The sequence below is a fragment of the Salvelinus sp. IW2-2015 genome, linkage group LG19 (assembly GCF_002910315.2).
Source record: "Salvelinus sp. IW2-2015 linkage group LG19, ASM291031v2, whole genome shotgun sequence".
In the NCBI taxonomy this organism is placed as follows: Eukaryota; Metazoa; Chordata; class Actinopteri; order Salmoniformes; family Salmonidae; genus Salvelinus; species Salvelinus sp. IW2-2015.
In genome coordinates this window covers 16,531,375-16,547,719 of record NC_036859.1, presented here as the reverse complement: position 1 = coordinate 16,547,719, position 16,345 = coordinate 16,531,375, and the positions used below count along the sequence as shown (strand labels likewise).

At 42.6% G+C, this 16,345-nt stretch overlaps 1 pseudogene; it reads right to left on the bottom strand.

Annotated features, from left to right (window-relative positions):
* The window catches only part of LOC111978952 (cadherin-2-like), an 85,246-nt pseudogene that overhangs the window by 13,456 nt on the left and 55,445 nt on the right, over positions 1 to 16,345 (bottom strand).

Here is a 16,345-nt window from a genome sequence, read left to right as displayed (position 1 = left end):
GGTGAAGCAGGATTCATCACTACAGAGAACGCATTTCCACTGTTCCAGAGTCCAGTGGTGGTGAGCATTATACCACTCCAGCCGACGCTTGTCATTCTGCATGATTATCTTAGGCTTGTGTGTGGCTGCTCCCGAGGAACAGTTCTTGTGCTGACGTTGCTTCCAGTGGCAGTTTGGAACTTTTTAGTGAGTGTTGCAACCAAGGACAGACGATTTTTAKGCACTACACGCTTCATCACTTGGAGGTCCCGTTCTGTGAGCTTGTGTGGCCTACCACTTTGCGGCTGAGCCATTGTTGCTCCTAGACGTTTCCACTTCACAATAAAAGCACTTACAGTTGACAGGGGTAGCTGTAGCAGTGCAGAAATTTGACAAACTGACTTGTTGGAAAAGTGGCATCCTATGACTGTGCCACGTTGAAAGTCACTGAGCCCCTCAGTACGGGCCATTCTACTGCCAATGTTTGTCTATAGAGATTGCATGGCTGTGTGCTCGATTTTATACACCTGTCAGTAATAGGTGTGTTGCGGAAATAGCCGAATCCACGAATTTTAAGGAGTGTCCACATACTTTTGAACAACATGAATTCCAATACCTGGAAATTGTGTCAGCATATCTAATTCAAAATATGGTCAGGATTTAGATTTTGAGCTTATAAACCCACTGAAGACCTTTTTGATAATGCCGCTTAGGCTAAATCCCCCCAGATTCTATAATCCATATATGGCTGTTATCCTATTAAGATAGTTATTCATTTACTGCGGTTTACACTCACATCTATTCGCTATCAACGCACAACAAATGAGTAATTCCTCCAATATTTTGTTTGTATAATTAGCATAATCAATTAGTGAGCTGCTTGATCAACCAAAGGCCTGTTACTAATCTATTTTATAATATAGTGTCTTAACATAGGCCTCGTGAGGCACGCACACTGAGAGCATTGTCTATTGTCATACGCTCGTAGAAAAAAAGGGTTCCAAAATGGTTCTTCGGCTGTCCCCATATGATAACCCTTTTTGGTTCCAGGTAGAACCCTCTGTGGAAAGAACCCTTTTAGGTTCTAGATAGGACCTTTTTTCTAAGAGTGTCGGTCACTGCTCTTGGCCCTATGGAGAGCCAGAAACCTCATGGGCATGATGCCCATACTGTACTGCCCCTAAGCCAGTGCCAAACCTATAGTGTTATTTATCACCATCCAAATGACCAGGACTACTGGTGGTTCTCCAATCTCTCTGGCGGTTGTAAAACACTGGAAGTTGATTGATGAATGTCAGCTATTGGCCAGAATGGTCACCTGGTGACCCAGCAGTATTGCCGACCTAGAAGCCCCGATATATTGAATAGCCCTGATCTACAGTGTTTTTGTTTGTTTGATTGTTTGTTATTGTTGTTGTTGTGTCTTACCACTGAGCCGTGTGATGGTCCAGTTTCTTCTGACGTCTGAGGGCCTGTTGGCCAGCTCGAACGCGAAGGGTCCGGCGTTGGGGTTGAGGTCTCCGTCCAGCGCTGTGATGTTGATGCCGTTAGGCTCGGGTTTCTTGCACATCTCAGTCTCCTGGGGGTAGACGTGGGGCGCGTTGTCGTTGATGTCCAGCAGGGAGATCTGCAGGGTGCCCGTCCCGCTCGCTGGTGGGACGCCTGGACGGGACAACACACACAGACAGGGAAGGATGCACACACAATGTCACACGCACAAACATCTTAGAATATAGATTTTACATGATACATAATAACGATAAGGGGAAGTATACCATTGAAGTTATCTTAATGCATGATGTCTCGCTGAATGTTTGGTAATACATAACATCCTTATCCTGAACCTGGTTCTTGGTGTAAAAGTAAGGCAGAGAGGACCAGCGGCAGAGAGGACCTGCAGGGACAGGACACCTCCAGACTGCATACTGATCTGAGGAGCTCTGCTCCTCTCTCTCTCTCCACGGGCGAGGGTGGGGGATATAGCGCAATGTTTGGGGAATGGAGGGGGACGCAGTGTGTGTGAGTGTGTTATCTGAAGAGAGTGTGTATTCCTGACGAAGGGGGAGGCCACAGGGTGAGAATACTAAAGCAGACAGACAGAGAAGAGCACACTGTCGCTGCCTTAGCCRGGGAGACCCAGAGCCTCAGCCCCTCTATGTATTCATGGGGCTAAGAGGCTTTTTTGCCATTCAAGCCACGCTCAAATGAGCCACTCATCTAATCCTGACCTATTAATGCTGAGAAACCTCTTTATTGAGAGAGTTTCTAAGCCTATTGGCCTATGCTGTGCTCTGTGGAACAGGCTAAACCTGAACAGAGGTAAATCCAGTCAGGGAAGGAGAGAGGAGAAAGGTGAACACGTCCACAGTGTGGCTGCTAGGCCTGTGCTCGCTCTGAAACATTAACTTTCAACAGGGTGGCGGTTGCTACATTGGTGTCTGGCACAATTTTAACCTTGAAAAAGGCAGCTGTGTGTGAGATTTTTGCCTGCTAAAAACAATATTCCCCTCGTCTATTTGGCTATACAGCTGGAAGCAGACATTAGCGCCTGGTGGCTAGGCTAAGTACCATTGTCAGAGGCCAAGAAGGTGGCGCTGTACATGTTGTCCTTCACGTAGGGCGACTCGCGGTCCAGGACGGCGATGGTTGTGATGCGCCCAGTGTTAGCGTCAATTCTCAGCCAGTTGGCTGGGTCTGAGAGCCTGGTGTATCTGAGGACAAAGATTTAAAGAAGATACGTAAAGACGTTCATTCAAACCTTACAAGCTAGGTTTTTTATCATTATTTAATTTTATGCAGACTCATACATTCAAGGCTAAAGGTGGTGAATGCTCAACAAAAGAAAGATACATATCTTACTGAGAATGGGAGTGTTTTTATTGACAGTCAGTGATTGAAGAAACTGCATGAAAAGCTCTGTATGAATACAGCTATTTAGTATCATTATTACCTAATGCTTTGCTGCATGAATCTATCAGGGTCTTGTGCAGTGAAGGTGGTCAGTGTGGATTCTGCTAACATCCCCTCCTCCAGTTTGATGAGTTTGGGGTTGGGGTCGAAGTAGGGACTCTCGTTGACGTCAATGACCCTGATGGAGACCGTGGCTGTGGACTGGCGAGGGGAGTAGATGCCCCGYGCAAGAGACACCTCGTTCACCGCTACCACCGTCAACATGTACGTCCTACTGATCTCATAATCGATTGGCTGGAGGGAGGAAACGCAAAAGTATGTAAGTATGCTCCATGGACTGTAAGGGATATATATATATATTCTGTTCTTTTTTTGTCAATAAAGTACTCTTCTTCTTCTAATGCAATGAGGCAAAGATCCCAGAAGAAGTCAGCTAGGGGCTACTGTAGTTAGTTGTACTTGTCACGATCGTCGTATGAGTGAGACCAAGGTGCAGTGTGGTAGGCGTACATTAATCTTTAATAAATGAATGCCGACCAAACGAACAACCAACCAAACGAACAACCAACCAAACGAACAACCAACCAAACGAACAACCAACCAAACGAACAACCAACCAAACGAACGAACCATGAAGCTATACAAAATAGTGCAGACAGGCAACTAAACATAGTCAAGATCCCACAAACACAAAAGGGAAATGGCTACCTAAATATGATCCCCAATCAGAGACAACGATAAACAGCTGTCTCTGATTGGGAACCATATCAGGCCAACATAGACATACAAAAAACCCTAGATGACCCACCCTAGACACTATCACGCCCGAACCAACACAGAGAAAAAACAGCTTACTATGGTCAGGGCGTGACAGTACTACTACTGCTGAGAAATTATTATTCACTGACTTTACACACGGTGGAATTGAATTAAACACATGGTATGCACCTCTGTTCTGTCAACTAAAGACAACACTCAGCTTACAAAGATACAAGACCGTAATAAACTTTTTTTTAAAGAGCTGAGTCTTAGCCAGTCACAGTCTGTTAAAGGTRGCCAAAGCACACACATCCCTGGGTCGCTCCTCTTTTCAGTTCGCTGCAGCTAGCGACTGGAACGAGCTGCAAAAAACACTCAAACAGGACSGTTTTATCTCCATCTCTTCATACAAAGACTCAATCATGGACACTCTTACTGACAGTTGTGGCTGCTTTGRGTGATGTATTGTTACCTCTACCTTCTTGCCCTTTGTGCTGTTGTCTMTGCCCAATAATGTTTGTACCATGTTTTGTGCTGCTACCATGTTGTGTTGCTACCATGTTGTTGTCATGTTGTGTTGCTACCATGCTGTGTTTTCATGTGTTGCTGCTATTKTATGTTGTTGTCTTAGGTCTCTCTTTATGTAGTGTTGTTGTGTCTCTCTTGTCGTGATGTGTGTTTTGTCCTATATTTTAATTGTATTTTTAATCCCAGCCCCTGTCCCCACGGGAGGCCTTTTGGTAGGCCGTCATTGTAAATAAGAATTTGTTCTTAACTGACTTGCCTAGTTAAATAAAAGTTTTTTTAAAATTAAATAATAAAATACAATTAGCTATTAAAAGTGGCTCCCCTGGGAGATACGGGAGTGGAGGGAAGGGGATTGGGGTAATGGATTAAGTCTGAGGGTGTTGCAGTCTGTCTCACCTTGACGACAGTTACCAAGCCCTCGTTAGTGGTGGGGTCGGTTGGCACGGAGAACCTGCCAGTGGGGTCACCTCCAGTGATCTTGTAGACGGCCTTCCACGCTAGCGTGTTGGGCTGGTCTTTGTCCGTCACCGTCAGGTTGGCCACGATGACATTCACCCGGTTCTCAGGCACCTCTCCAAAGAACTACATGAATAAAAGATGGAGGATGGGACAGAGAGCAGTTACACATACTGCTGCGCCAGCGAAAAACACAGGCTCCGTGCTCCAGCTCTACACACCCAACACCCAATTTCAAGTAAATAAATGTCCACAGCAATTTATCATGTTATCATCGCCATCTCTGCCTGATAGAAAAACAATACCATTACATTACACAAGGGCCAATGTATCGGTAACAAATACATCAAGCACCTGTCTCTGCTCTGCTCTCTCTGCCTGCCTGATGTACTCACAGTGTCAGTACTTACATTGGGTTGTTCCATTTGATTTCAGTCACTTTTTGYARGCACCCCTTTTGATTTGAACACACCTTTCTATACATATTTGCCCATAGTAGAAGTGGTCAGAAAGTAACTTTTTGGAACTGAATGCCAAAACATTTAGGCAATAGATGTGCTCAAAATGTAACCGGTTTGCATATCCCACCCTATCATGAGACATCCAGTCCTTCATCACTGGAAAAGATAAACGCTTGAGTTTGATATKATTTTAAAAACGTATACACAGGGTTGTACAACTATTTTATAATTTCTCAGGACAAAGAATTGGGAATAAAAATGATAAATTTAACGTAAATGATCTAAAAACACGTGCYATGTATTTATTTATTTAGTATTTGTTGTACATCATCTGAGTTTTTTGTTGTTGTGCCCGTCATGGGTTGAGACACAACATGCTCTGCCTGGTTCTTTACAGTGCTATGACTGGGAACAGAGTGAATCACACAGTGTGGTGTAATGCATAGATGTGAAGCTATGTTCTTTCTTACCATCTCGGCAGTGAACTCTGGTGGGTTGTCGTTGATGTCTGTCACCCTGATAACGGCCGTGGCAGTGTTGGACAGGCCGTACATGGGGTTGCCCTCCATGTCTGTGGCCTGGATGATCAACGTGTACTGAGGCACTTTCTGCATGAAAAGAAAAGAAGAAAAACATACATGTTGAAAAAGAATCCACTCTCTATATCATGGACAACACTGTTATAGGCCCATTTCTATTTAGCTCTGTTTAACAAAAGTGTTGTAAAAACTTGTCAATAAGCAACTGACTGGCTTTCTTGATGTCTATAGTATTCTCTCTGGTATGCAATCTGATTTCCGCTCATGTTATGGCTGTGTCACTGCAACCTTATAGGACTTAGCCAAACCTTTTGATATGGTAGAACATTCCATTATTGNTATGCAATCTGATTTCCGCTCATGTTATGGCTGTGTCACTGCAACCTTATAGGACTTAGCCAAACCTTTTGATATGGTAGAACATTCCATTATTGAGGGCCGGCTAAGGAGTATTGGTGTCTCTGAGGGTGTCTTTGGCAGGTTTGCTAACTACCTCTCTCAAAGAGTGCAATGTATAAAGTCAGAACATCTGCTGTCTCGGCCACTGCCTGTCACCAAGGGAGTACCCCAAGTCTCGATCCTAGGCCCCACGCTCTTCTCAATTTACATCAACAACATAGCTCAGGCAGTAGGACACTCTCTTATCCATGTATATGCATATGACACAGTCTTATACTCTACAACAAAACTTTCCTAGTGTCCAACAAGCTTCCTCTGGCCTTAACCTTGTTCTGAACACCTCCAAAACAAATGTCATGTGGTTTGGTAAGAATAATGCTCCTCTCCCCACCAGTGTGATTACTACCTCTGAGGGTTTAGAGCTAGAGGTAGTCACCTCATACAATACTTTGTAGTATGGCTAGACGTTACACTGTCTTTCTCTCAGCACATATCAAAGCTGCAATCTAAGGTTTCCTCTATTGGAATTGCTCATCTTTCACCCCAGCTGCCAAACTAACCATCCTACCCATGCTAGATTACGGCGACGTAATTTATTTATCGACAGGTAAGGGTGCTCTCGAGTGGCTAGATGTTCTTTACCATTCGGCCATCAGATTTGCCACCAATGCTCCTTATAGGACATATCGCTGCACTTTKTACTTCTCTGTAAACAGGTCATCTCTGTATATCCGTCGCAAGACCCWCTGGCTGATGCTTATTTATAAAACCCTCTTAGGCCTCACTCCCCCCTCTCTGAGATACCTACTGCAGCCCTCATTCTCCACATACAACACATACAATAAATAAAGGTAAAGCCTTGAGCCTTGTGTACAGTAGAAATGGGGTCTTACATAAACCCCAACGAGGAATCCTAGTTATTCTCACAATGATCAAGTCTACATCAATTCCCTGTGGAGAGAGAAAGGAACTCTAGAAGTCAGCTTGCTGTGGGAGTGCAGCACTTCCACTCTGTGTAGCATTATGGTGCACGATGGGTAATCCCACTGTAACAAATGACTCCCTTCACATTAAAAGCTACTCAGGCGACGGAACAGTTGCTAGGTAATGAGAATCGGGCAAATTACTTTCATGGTGGCAAATGCCGTATATATAACAGCAGCCCTGGGGCAAACTTGATTGAGTGGGCCAACTATCCAGATTGCCCTGGCAAGAATTGCAGCAATTGGCTTTGTTTTTTCCCTTTGACTTTATCTATTTATTTCCGTTATTTTTCCTCTCCTTCCTTCCAGTAAAAGCAAGTCCATGGTCATGCAATTAAATAGGAGTGTTACCATTAACAGCAACGAGGAGAAAAACATTTAGCTGCTCAATGATGCATATTGCCTCCATGTTAGAGTAAATAATTCCGAAGAGGGTGATGAGTCAATTTCTGGTCTTCGTTGGCAAAATGGTAATGGGGCATACTTAGCTAACTTCATTAGTTTTGAGACACACTAAACATTATCAGCAGCAAAAACAACTCAAAACTGTTCGTCTGCTATCTACAGCTCATTTAGGTAAACAAAGGAAAAGATATCTTGATGTATACGAGTTAGAGGAATGCCGAGCAGCGAAGGAGGAGCACATACGAATGAATGTGATGATGGGACTGTAACTTCAATGCTACTCCAATGGGGTTTAATAAGCGAGCACGCGCACGCGCACACGCACACGCACACAAACTGTTGTATTGCATACCTCTCTGTCCAGGCCAGCTGCGACGGTAATGATGTCTCCTGTCTTGTTGTTAATGGTGAACATGTTGGATGTCGGGCTCTCGGGATTCTGGGATCCGATCTTGTAGCGCAGCATCCCATTGGCTGTTTTGGGGTCGTCTTTGTCAACAGACGTTACCGTCATAACAAAGGTCCCTGAGGAATGACAAAAGAGACAGAAGATGCAAATAGGGGATTTKACTTTTAAAAAGGTATAACCTTGTTTTATTTCAGTACTGCATTTAATCTAKCTAAGACAGTCATTACACTAACGTTACTTCCATACTAGAAGGATCCGTTGACTAACATGGAGCACAGTCGAAACATAGCCCAAATAAAAGCTTTGGCTTRGTCTGAAATGTTGACAAAGGACTTCCACAAGAGAATACTTGCTGTTGGCAGAGATCTTATCCATATCGAACCACAGCCAAATGAACAAAATGATTACCCCGTGTGATTCATCAATGCCGTTTGATGTAGTAATAGTCTAGTGACACAGTGGGCCAGAGGCTGGAAGGTTCGTCTGGGCTCCTACCTGGTTTGGAGCCCTCAGGGACGGARCCGTTCCAGATCTGATGAATGAACTCTGGCCGGTTGTCGTTCATGTCAATCACATTGATCACAATGTCGATGGGGCTCTCTACCTGGTTACCGTTCAGATCCACAGCATGAGCTCTCAGCTGTAGGGAGACACCAGGGAGAGCACTCAGCTGGTTGTGGTGTACACACATATATACGTACGCACACATGCACGCACACACTTATTCATCCAGGCATACACATAACCAGAAAACAGAAAATATACAAAATTCATAGCAATGTAGGACCCACAAGATAAACATACAGCTAACACACTCCACTTTGCCTAAGCAGAACTTTGGCATTGTGATGGCTCTCTCCCTTACCTATTTCCATTTCTCTCAGACAAAAATAATGAGCCCAGGAATGTGCCTTTCAATACTGTTAATGTTTGTTTCTTCACAGTGCAGCGCTTCCAGCYATGCRCTCTCCATTGTACCTTTCATTACAAACATGTCATTTACTGCTTTTACTGTCTGCCCACAGTCTAATACATGTCTCACCCTGAATCAAATCAATAGCATTGGTTGCTAGACATATCACAACTCCCAAACAATGACCACTGTCATTTAATTAATAGTTATGAGTGGGTCATGATATCGCTAGAGGTTAACATGACTTGTAAAACAGCAGTTTTTTTTTTTTTACAAATTCATTGACTCTTTCAAATTCTCAGACGGATCAGTCAGTTCCGGAATGCCTCCCAAACCCCCCACCCCTCTCTAGTGTACACTATTGAGGAGTGTTTGGACTACCAAGGGACCTTGAGCACATGCCAGCCAGCCTCCTGAAATGTACAGACTGTATGTATAAGCCAAAGAGGACACATAKTGTACATCTCGATAAAGAGGGCTTAATGCTTTTGGTACTTTTACTGTAAACGTTTGGAATATCTGCTTTGTCGCTCTTATTCACACACCGGTTGCAAGGCCAAGGTTCTTTCTCCATCATGGAGAAAAGTCAATACAGTCAAACGCACATCACTTCAGGTCATGCTGTGCCAAGGAAGGCTTGAGATTAATAGGACCTGCACACACTATTACTCCACCATACCTTTATTTGGCTAGAAAAGAACAATGTTTCAAACCAAAGTGGATCTTGACTTTGTCAGTGTGCGTGGTCCTAGTCATCTGCTCTTATCCGTAGGCCGCGTGGTGTGTGTGTGTGTGTGTGTGTGTGTGTGTGTGTGTGTGTGTGTGTGTGTGTGTGTGTGTGTGTGTGTGTGTGTGTGTGTGTGTGTGTGTTTGTGTGTGTGTGTGTGTGTGTGTGTGTGTGTGTGTGTGTGTGTGTGAGAGACTTACGTGGAAGTTGGATATGTGTTCTCTGTCCAGGGGTTTCATGACAGACAGCTCTCCGGAGATGGGGTGGATTATGAAGATGCCGGTGGGCGGCTGGTCAGCTCCGGGTCCGGTCACACTGTACCTCAGGGATCGGTTCTTGTCATTGTCCGACCGGATCTGTTTCAGAACACAAAAGTAGTTTGGTTAAATGATGATCAATACTCAATTGTAGGTATATATACAGCTGAAGTCYGAAGTTTACATACACTTAGGTTGGAGTCATTAAAACTKGTTTTCAATCACTTTTAATTCACTGTATCACAAATCCAGTGGGTCAGAAGTTTACATACACTAAGTTGACGGTGCCTTTAAACAGCTTGGAAATTTCCAGAAAATTATGTCATGACTTTAGAAGCTTCTGATAGGCTAATTGACATCATTTCAGTCAATTGGACGTGTACCTGTGGATGTATTTCAAGGCCAACCTTCAAACTCAGTGCCTCTTTGCTTGACATCATTGGAAAATCTAAATAAATCAGCCAAGGCCTCAGAGAAAAAATTGTAGACCTCGACAAGTCTGTTTCATCCTTGGGAGCAATTTCCAAACGCCTGAAGGTACCACCTTCGTCTGTACAAACAATAGTACGCAAGTATAAACACCATGGGACCAAAAAGCCATCATACRGCTTAGGAAGGAGATGCATTCTGTCTCCTAGAGATGAATGTACTTTGGTGCGAAAAGTGCAAATCAATCCCAGGACAACAGCAAAGYACCTTGTGAAGATGCTGGAGGAAACAGGTACAAAGTATCTATATCSACAGTAAAARGAGTCCTATACCGACATAACCTGAAAGGCCACTCAGCAAGGAAGATACCACRGCTCCAAAACCGCCATWAAAAAGCCAGACTACGGTTTGCAAATGCACATGGGGACAAAGATCATACTTTTTGGAGAAATGTCCTCTGGTCTGATGAAACAAAAAATAGAACTGTTTGGCCATAATGACCATCGTTATGTTTGGAGGAAAAAGGGGGAAGGCTTGCAAGACGAAGAACACCATCCCAACCGTGAAGCACGGGGGTGGCAGCATCAATGTTGTGGGGGTGCTTTGCTGCAGGAGGGACTGGTGCACTTCAACAAAATAGTGGAATCATAAGGCAGGAAAATGATGTGGATATATTGAAGCAACATCTCAAGACATCAGTCAGGAAGTTAAAGCTTGGTCGCAAATGGGTCTTCCAAATGGACAATGACCCCAAGCATACTTCCAAATTGTGGCAAACTGGCTTAAGGACAACAAAGTCAAGGTATTGGAGTGGCCATCACATAGCCTGACCTCAATCCTATAGAAAACTTGTGGGCAGAACTGAAAAAGCGTGTGCGAGCAAGGAGGCCGTACAAACCTGACTCAGTTACACCATTCTGTCAGGAGGAATGGGCCAAAATTCACCCAACTTATTGTGGGAAGCTTGTGCGAAGGCTACCCGAAACAATTTAAATGCAATACTGCCAAATTCTAATTGAGTGATGTAATTTCTGACCCACTGGCAATGTGTGAAAGAAATAAAAGCTGAAAGAAATCATTCTCTCTACTATTATTCTGACATTTCACATTCTTAAAATAAAGTGGTGATCCTAACTGACCTAAGACAGGGAATTTTTACTTGGATTAAATGTCAGGAATTGTGAAAAACTGAGTTTAAATGTATTTGGCTAAGGTGTATGTAATGTTCAGAATTCTACTTAAAAATAATAATGTCGTGGCGGAGGTATGTATCGGTGTGTGTGTTGCCCCGCCCTAGAGTCCCGTTGGTGAGTGGTACAAACAGATCTTCCTCCCTTGCGTGTGTGTGTGTGTGTACTAATGATGGGGGGAAAATGTATACAGTTACATATATGAATTCTATATATTGTATCGTATAATTCTGACAATATCACAATATWATTTTTTAATGACTAAGTCTACCTCTGTCCCCATACAGACAACTGTAAGGTCCCTCAGTTAAGTATTGAATTTCAAGCACAGATTCAACAACAAAGATCAGGGAGCTTTTCAAAAACCTCTTAAAGAATGACAGTGATTGGGAGATGGGTAACAATATCAAATCAGACAWTGAACATCTCTTTAAGCATGYTCAACTTAATAATTATGCTGTGGATTATATATTAAACCACCCAGACACATTAAAGATACAGTCATCTTTCTGAACTGAGCTGCAAGACAGAAATGAAACTGTTCAGGGATGTTACCATGAGGCCATTGGTGATATTGAAACAGTTCAATGTCTGTGATMGTAGAAAACTGAGGATGGATCAACAACATTGTAGTGACTTCACAATAATGACCGAAATGACAGAATGAAAAAAAATAATACAAATATACCACAAAAACACAGCAAAGGAATAMACTTTTTGTCCTAAATGTAAAGCCTTATGTTTGAGGCAAATACAACACAACATATCACTGAGTAACTGCCTCCTTATTTTCATGCATGGTGGRGGCTGCATCATGTTATAGGTGTGCTTGACATCGGCAAATACTGGGGTGTTTTTCAGGATACAAAAAAGGGATAGAGCTAAGCACAGGCAAAGGGAGGGAGTCTGAGGGAGGAATTCACCTTTCAGCAGGTCAATAACCAGGCCAATTGTAAGCTGGAGTTGCTTGCCAAGAAGGAAGTGCATGTTCCTGAGTGGCCAAGTTACAGTTTTGACTTAAATCTGCTTTAAAAAAATTMATGGGAATACTTAAAAACTGCTGTCTAGCCATGATCCTCAACATCTTGACAGAGCTTGAAGACTTTTAAAATAATAATGGGGAAATATTGCACAATCCAGGTGTGCAAAGCTCTTATAGACTTACCCAAGAAGACTCACATCTGTAATCGATGCCAAATGTGTTTCTAACATGTATTGACTCAGGGAGATGAATACTATGCAACAACTATGTTTTAGTTATTCAAGTTCTATTCATCTTTAAAAAATGTTTGAATTTTTCTTCCACTTTGACATTACATAATATTTTGTGTACATTGTTGACAAAAAAATGACAAGTAAATACATTTGAATCCCACTTCGTAACACAATAAAAGGTGAAGAAATCCAAGGGGTCTGAATACTTTTGCAAGGCTATGTGAGTGTGATATATTTGAGCCTCCGTGTCTTCACTGGTCTATCTATCTCTACCCATAAGCCTGGGTATCCATAGTAGAGGTCGACCGATTATGATTTTTCAATGCCGATACCGATTATTGGAGGACCAAAAAAGGCGATACCGATTAATCAGACGATTTTTTAAATGTATTTGTATTTGTAATAATGACAATTACAACAATACTGAATGGACACTTATTTTAACTTAATATAATACATCAATAAAATCAATTTAGCCTCAAATAAATAATGAAACATGTTCAATTTGGTTTAAATAATGGCAAAACAAAGTGTTGGAGAAGAAAGTTAAAGTGCAATATGTGCCATGTAAAGAAGCTAACGTTTAAGTTCCTTGCTCAGAACATGAGAACATATGAAAGCTGGTGGTTCCTCTTAACATGAGTCTTCAATATTCCTGGTAAGAATTTTTAGGTTTGTAGTTATTATAGGAATTATAGGACTATTTCTCTCTTACCATTTGTATTTCATATACCTTTGATTATTGGATGTTCTATATAGCACTTTAGTATTGCCAGTATAACAGTATAGCTTCCATCCCTCTCCTTGCCGTTCCTGGGCTCGAACGAGGACACATTGACAACTGCCACCCTCGAAGCAGCGTTACCCATGCAGAGCAAGGGGAACAAACTAGTCCAAGTCTCAGAGCGAGTGACGTTTGAAACGCTATTAGCTCGCACCCCGCTAACTAGCTAGCCATTTCACATCGGTTACACCAGCCTAATCTCGGGAGTTGATAGGCTTGAAGTCATAAACAGAGCAATGTTTGAAGCATTGCGGAGAGCTGCTGGCAAAACGCACGAAAGTGCTGTTTGAAGAATGCTTACGAGCCTGCTGTGCTACCATCGCTCAGTCAAGACTGCTCTATCAAATCATAGACTTAATTATAACATAATAACACACAGAAATCGAGCCTTAGGTCATTAATATGGTCGAATCCGGAACTATCATCTCGAAAAGAAAACATTTTATTCTTTCAGTGAAAGAATCTAATGGGTGGCATCCATAAGTCTAAAATATTCTGTTACATTGCACAACCTTCAATGTTATGTCATAATTACGTAAAATTCTGGCAATTAGTTCGCAACTGTTGCATATACCCTGACTCTGCGTGCAATGAACGCAAGAGAAGTGACACAATTTCACCTGGTTAATATTGCCTGCTAACCTGGATTTCTTTTAGCTAAATATGCAGGTTTAAAAATATATACTTCGGTGTATTGATTTTAAGAAAGGCATTGATGTTTATGGTTAGGTATAGTCGTTGCAACGATTGTGTTTTTTCGCAAATGGCTTTTGTTAAATCATCCCCCGTTTGGCGAAGTTGGCTGTCTTTGTTAGGAAGAACATGTCTTCACACAGTTCGCAACGGGCCAGGCGGCCCAAACTGCTGCATATACCCTGACTCTGTTGTAAGAGAAGTGACACAAAGAAATTCTTGTTAGCAGGAAATATTACCTATATATGCAGGTTTAAAAATATATACTTGTGTATTGATTTTAAGAAAGGCATTGATGTTTATGATTAGGTACCTTTTTCGCGAATGCGCACTGCATCGATTATATGCAACGCAGGACACGCTAGATAAATAGTAATATCATCAACCATGTGTAGTTAACTAGTGATTATGATTGATTGTTGATTGATTGATTGTTTTTTATAAGATAAGTGTAATGCTAGCTAGCAACTTACCTTGGCTTCTTACTGAATTCGCGTAACAGGCAGGCTCCTCGTGATTGCAATGAGAGGCAGGTGGTTAGATCGTTGACTAGTTAACCGTAAGGTTGCAAGATTGAATCCCCGAGTTGACAAGGTCAAATGTGTCGTTCTGCCCCTGAACAAGGCAGTTAACCCACCGTTCCTAGGCCGTCATTGAAAATAAGAATGTGTTCATAACTGACTTGCCTAGTTAAATAAAGTCTAAAAAAATATATTTTGAAATCGGCCAAATCGGTGTCCAGAAATACCGATTTCCGATTGTTATGAAAACTTGAAATCGACCTAATTAATCAGCCATTCCGATTAATCGGTCGACCTCTAATCCATAGTGTGTCTGCATGGAGCCTGGTGCCACACCCTTATGTCATCCATTAAACTCAGCAAAATCCCCACCCCTAATGCCCTTGGATTAAATATAATACATACAGACGTTGTATATTGGACTTAGCACTCAGTCAAGAACCAGAAAGCTTACATTGAGAAAGGATCTACTTCTTAACTGACATGAGAAAGATTGCCAGTCCTTCATTCACATCCACTGCTATGGTGTGTGTGTGTGTGTGTGTGTGTGTGTGTGTGTGTGTGTGTGTGTGTGTGTGTGTGTGTGTGTGTGGTGTGTGTGTGTGTGTGTGTGTGTGTGTGTGTGTAGAAGGTAAATGGATGGGCTGGGAGTGTCCTTGAGCCCATGGTAAAGCGAAGATAGTATCTCAACAGGGAAACAGGCCAATGGAGGGCTCTTTGTAAAATTCACTGTGTTCTATAACGCTACATCATACCAGGTTCATTCATATTGACGATTTGCCTGACTGGGAGAGGGAAATCAGATACAATAGCACAGGCACTTGACCTTTCGGGACATGTAGTAAATATGGCGGTGGATTGAGTGTTGTGGTAATGGTGGTAGAATGGGAATGGCCGGTCCAAAATCTGCTGCTGCTTCATAGAACCATGAAGCTCACATCAGAACATTTTTGTAGATTGTGGTATCTGTGTGTGGTTGTTGTTGTGTGTGTGTGTGTTGTGTGTGTGTGTGTGTGTGTGTGTGTGTGTGTGTGTGTGTGTGTGTGTGTGTGTTGTGTGGTGTGTGTGTGTGCGACATCTTACCCGGACCAGGTCCTGGGGAACTCTCCTCTGGAGTTCTCGGGAACGTTGATTGGGGGATGACCCAGTCTCTCTTCATGCGTTTGAGCTGGCCGATGGAGCTGCTGTCTTGTCTGCCGCGATGGGAACCATATCTCCTGGAGACCCTGGGACAGAGCTGGGGGAGCTTGGATGTCCTGGGCCTGAAGGAGAGAAATAACATCAGGTTACTAACTTGACACATCTAAAAAACAATGGAAACTTCAGATAGACATTGAAAACAACATAAGCGGACACATCTAGAAACGAATGACTTGAGATAGACTGTTTATACAGTAGCCACAACACAATTGTCTTTAACTACCAATGATGTGATGGAAAGAATTCAGAGAATGTAAATTCCTGCCTGACCTAAAACTGTTTCCTAATATCATTAAATTATACCCACTAGATGACCAAATTTGGGAGCTTGTGGGGGGCTTTTTGATGTGGTCAAGTTATATTTTAGGATCCATTTTGTCTTTGAGAATTCAGTGAAGGTTAACATAGCCTCCATATATGTGATGATGTGTTTGAACAGCCTCTCTTTCCAGGCTTTCAGTGAGAAACATGGCTGGGAATGAGAGTAGTGTTTGAGATTCTTTGTCGAGGATCGTACTGTAGCCCCTCAGTTAGCTTTAAATCACAGACCTCCTCTCATGTCCTGATAAAAGCATGCACACACACACA